The sequence below is a fragment of the Rutidosis leptorrhynchoides genome, chromosome 8, assembly GCF_046630445.1.
Source record: "Rutidosis leptorrhynchoides isolate AG116_Rl617_1_P2 chromosome 8, CSIRO_AGI_Rlap_v1, whole genome shotgun sequence".
NCBI lineage: Eukaryota > Viridiplantae > Streptophyta > Magnoliopsida > Asterales > Asteraceae > Rutidosis > Rutidosis leptorrhynchoides.
The window spans coordinates 153,919,337-153,924,490 of NC_092340.1; the positions used below are offsets into that span (position 1 = coordinate 153,919,337).

At 40.7% G+C, this 5,154-nt stretch overlaps 1 non-coding gene across 1 annotated transcript; it reads right to left on the reverse strand.

Annotated features, from left to right (window-relative positions):
• Window positions 1-4,012: 4,012 nt before the first annotated feature.
• TRNAD-GUC (transfer RNA aspartic acid (anticodon GUC)) lies at window positions 4,013-4,084 on the reverse strand. Its single transcript has one exon. It is a non-coding gene; the product is annotated as a tRNA-Asp (tRNA).
• Window positions 4,085-5,154: the final 1,070 nt, after the last annotated feature.

Genomic DNA, 5,154 nt, shown 5'->3' on the forward strand with positions numbered 1-5,154 from the left:
TTTTCACTCACACATGATTAATTTCACGTAATTAAGCACAAACGATTCTGTCAAATAGGGACCGATCAGACTGTACAAGAGTCGAGACAGTTGTCTGAACTGGGCGTATAGATGATTGACCAGTTGAGAGGCTTGATTATTCATCAACGGTCTTATGATGAGCATGTGTTGGTGATGGTCAATGTTTGCAACAACTGGAGCCATTCTGATAGGATTCCTGTTGCTCACAGAGGTGGAAGAAGTATGCATCCTGTAATTTTCCTACCTTTTCACAATTGTGATTTATGGAATGACCTTTATAAGTTTTGCAAAGTTGACCATGTCGGATGTTCTACGTGCGACGAGCCTGGATGGGATGGTCTTTACCGACAAAGTGGTAGAGGCTGCAGCCCCGACACCTACCAATCATCAACGGGTGCCGAGAGCAGCCCCGACGACTACCAGCCGTCGCTGGGCGCCGTCTCCTAATGACTTAGAGTCTTCTAATGGCAGATCTTCAGATGGCGGACTGATTCGTCGCACGAGGCGTCGGGTTGAACCGACTACTGTGAATGAAGGTATGTGTTTGATGTATTGTGGTCATCTTCTTTTTACTCAAACGTTATGTCTGACCATGCCTTTTGTGTAGGTCGTGCTGCTGTGGTTCTGGCAGGGGCGCGAGCATCTACTCCCGCGATACCTTTGTTAGAGGGGGCTATTTCACGAGAGGCGGTTGAGCCTGTTAAGAGGGTTGAGCCGGTTTCCGAGGAGTGGCGGGTGACCGGTGGAGAACCGATTGTTCAGAAGGAGTCGATGCAAGGACACCGACCCGGCAAGGAGCCTTCCGGGGAAAGTTCAGACTCTCGTCCCCGGTTAACGACAAATGTCGGAGAGAATGTGTATGTCCTGCTGGACTGTAATGTTGAGCCATTTCGTGATCTTCTTCGTTATGAATCGTCAGACTATCCAATTTTTTTAGGAAGTATCTGGATTTTATCACTTTTCCAGCTCTAAAAATAGCACTGGCTTCTCTTTCCGCGACACAGGCATGTCATCTGCGTTCACAATTTGCCGTGTTTGCACAACATCTTGCGGCGGATGAGCTAAGCCGAAGTGAGGCTGATACTCAACGCATAAATGAGCACAGCGCGATGTTTGAGAGTGTCAATCGGCGTATGGCGGAGGTATCGGGCGATAATGCCCGTTTAGAGAGAGAGCTTGCGTCAGCAAGGGAGTCGTTGTCCTCGTCCCGGGATGAGTTACGGGCTTCTCGGGATGCATTGGAGGCTTCTAAAGCAGCATTGGCCCGGGAGCAGGAAACGGTCGCCCTTCTCGCTGATGGTAATAAGAAGTTATCAAAGAAAGTGTCGGCAACGCTGGGTGAGCTTACCCGCCTGCAACATGGTGTACCCGTACTTTTTTCACGTCTACTGAAGTCCTCTATTGTTCATCAACCATTCAATGCCTTTATCGAGGCCATCAAAAAGTTAACTACTTTTGAGGTGTTGAGGCGGGTGCAGTGTTTTTTTCCGGATGGTAGTGCGGCCGAAAAAATGAAGAATGATTTAAGCGCTACTTGTGTTCAAAATTTCCGGCGGACGCATGAGGCTCTCGCCCAGATTAGTTTTTATGAATTGGACCAGATCTGTAGGATGAAAACTCATCCGTGGAGGATATTGTAATTTACCAACCGTAGAGATATGCACTCGGTTGTGTTTTTTATGAACGCAATGTTTTCACATTTTGTTATTTCTCGTATGTAAACTAGTTTATTTTCATTTGAGTTGTATGAAGTGTCATGACAAAAACGTAGATATCTAGACTACGTGTGAGTATGGTCGAGATGTTTATACGGTAAATCCGGACCATCAATGATATGGTCGGACACTCTCATCATCCAAGAAGGTTCTTCGAGAGGTGCCCTCCTACCAACGAAAGCTAGAAGGCATTTCTTCTGGCGGTAGGTCTGAAATATGCCCAAAGACTTTTGATTTTTTTTGTGTCATATTTAGAGTCGTTACAGTGCATAAGTATATAAAATGAAATTGTATTGATAATTTATACATGGAAGTGATTTGAGTACATAAGTGTGCTTTATTTCTGCTATCCGAGTGGGTGATCAGGCCTCCCGGTTGCAGATAAGTTACACATCGTATTTCTTTAAATGAAAGGCGTGCCACGGGCGTTGTATCAGAACTCCGTCTGGTGTCTCCAAGTGGTATGCCCCATTGATAGTGCCTATTTTATACATGTTTTTCGATATTATTTATAGGCACTATCGTTGTTATTTTGTATTTATTAGAATCAATTATGCGAACTTTCGATACATAATAAATTATAATTGATTTCAGATAAATATGGAGTATTGATGACTTTTTGGAGTAAAATAGATAATCGAGTTATAAAGTCAAGAAGATTGAAGCTGAAAAGAAGCTTAGATGAAAAGCGTTACTTGTGTGACGAAAGCGCCACTTAATTATTGGGACAGCAAGTGGGCTGATTTATTTATATTGAAGATGGGCTTAATATAATTTGATGGACTTATAATGGTTGGGCTTCAATTAAATTAAAATTATAATAATAATATCTTGAGTCCCAAGTGGTGCAAGCCTTTTAAATACAATTGTTTGGAGAAAAGAAAAAAAAAAGAGGTTATTTTGGTGGGAGCTGCGGTCTTATGCAGCCGTGGACCCCTTGGGGGCTGCTCTGGATCGACACAAGCAGAATCAGGGAGAGAAGCCAAGGGAATCGGAAAGATAATTAATTTGATTGGTGTTGTTTAGAGAGTCACGACAAGTACAAGCAAGCAAGTCAAGGCATTAATTGTAATTGATTTAATTGTTGCTTTTTGTTACTTGGTCACGTGGGACAGAGGAATTAGACAAGAAGCGTGTTTAATTGATACAACAAGAAGGAATTAGAAAACAAAAGCTATTGTTGGTGTTGGTCTACGAGTTCAACAAAAGGGTGGATTCCACCCTTGTTCTTGATCACGCCTACAGAAGCAACAAAAGGAGGTCCTCTCCTTTAGTTTTAATTCTACTTTTGTATATCTTTAAGTTAAATCATACACAGTACTATTTTGATAATTGGTTACAACACATAATTTTATATTGCTAGTTAATTTGTTTATTCATGTCTATGTGGATGATAATTTATTTATGCAATAATTATTTGTGTTTGTGTTCAATTCATATTATGGTCATGAGCTAAATACTTTATATTCATCTAGATTAATAACCTTAGTGTTGGATGATTTCTTTTATGGGTGTTGATGTATGTTATGAGATTGATTAGTGTACTTGTTTGGACAAAGGAAACCCTGTTCCAATTTAGTACATTAATTTTCAATTGATTTGTCTTAATTAATTGGTTGCTTACTGGACCAAGGGGGTAAATTGAGTAACATATGTTGAACAAAACAGGGGTGAATTGTGTGAAGCGAACGTGTAACCAATTTAATCTAAATCTCTGAATTAGTTAATTACTTAGTCACAAGCGAAAGAGTTCTTTGGTGAAAGGGAACCCTAAACCGATAAATCCTAGCTTGAAGTGTTTGCTAAAAGAGAACTCTGGGTAAACCGATTTTGTAGTTACATACATTATATCACTATAACTTGTGCTTAATACTATATCATCCGACACTGAGGGTAAAAGATCTAGACGAGCATTTCTTTGTCTATTGAATTCAAATCTATCTTTAATTTGTTTGTTGAGTTTGCATTTATTTTCTATAAACTTAAAAACATAAAAAAATATTGTCTTTATATTTAAATCTCTCTTGATTGGTTAATCGCTAAATAACCAAAACCTATTATCTGTTATTTCCTTTATTTCATTTTATTTGTTTAGTTAATTGCATTTAGCTAATAATCTTAAATTGCGTGTGAACTGTCCATGGAACGATCTTGAATTTTACCAGATTCTATACTGCTACACGATCGGGTACACTGCCCGTTAGTGTGTAGTAATCTTTAAACCGGCATTTTCCAGAGATAATTTATATACTAGATTTTACACATCAAGTTTTTGGCGCCGCTGCCGGGGATCGAACCCGGGTCACCCGCGTGACAGGCGGGAATACTTACCACTATACTACAACGGCTGGTGCGTATGATGATTATGGGTCTATTAATGCTAAGTTAGACAAATTTGGTAGACACTTGGAGAAGTTGGACAAGGACATGCATGGTATTAAGGTTGGTTGTGAATTTTGTGGGGGATTACACTTAGGAAAAGATTGTGATGCGGGTTTGACTATGAACCAGAAAGAAGAGATCGCTTATATTAGTCAACAGAACAACAATCAGTTTCAGGGACGTGTGCAGTTTAATAGGAATTTCAACAATCCCTATAATCCTCAAGGTAATCAAGGTTCGAGATTCCAGCCAGGGTCTAGTGGAGGATATCAACAGCAAGCTCCCGGGTATTTTCAAAAGCCCCAAGCCGAAGAGAAAAATTCCAACCTTGAAGCTATGATCGAAAAGCTTGTGATGTCTCAAACTCAGCTTGTTACTACTGTTACTCAAAACAATGAGAAGAATGATCAAATGTTTCGAAATCAACAAGCGGCTATTCAGAATTTGGAGAAACAAATTGGTCAACTTGCTAATCAGAATAATGAGAGGAAACCGGGGGAGTTACCGAGTAAGACAGATAATAACCCGAAGAATGGGCACGTTAATGCTATCACCACCCGCAGTGGTTTAGCATATGATCCATCGAGGAAGCCCGATGAGTATGATTTGCGAGTGCCGTTGGTTAAGGATAGTGAGCCAGTTGTTGTTAGTGAACCGGAGGGGGAAAAGGAGCCTGAACAGGTGATAGAGAAAGTTGTGAGGGTACCGGAAACTGTTGCTACCAAACCGGTAGTTAAAGAGTATCAACCACCGCTCCCATTCTCAAGGAAGCAGAGATTGGAGAAGCTGGAGGCAGAAAAGTCCAAGTTCATGGACTTGATTAAAAAAGTTAATATAAATTTGCCTTTTATTGATGTGATTGCAAGTATGCCCAAGTATGCAAGGTTTCTTAAGGACTTGCTAACTAACAGGAAGAAGCTGGAGAACGTGTCTTTAGTCGGGTTGAATGCCGCATGCTCAGCGGTAGTTGCAAACAAGCTTCCCGAGAATCTTGAGGATCCTGGGAGTTTCACCATCCCTTGTTTACTGGGTAATT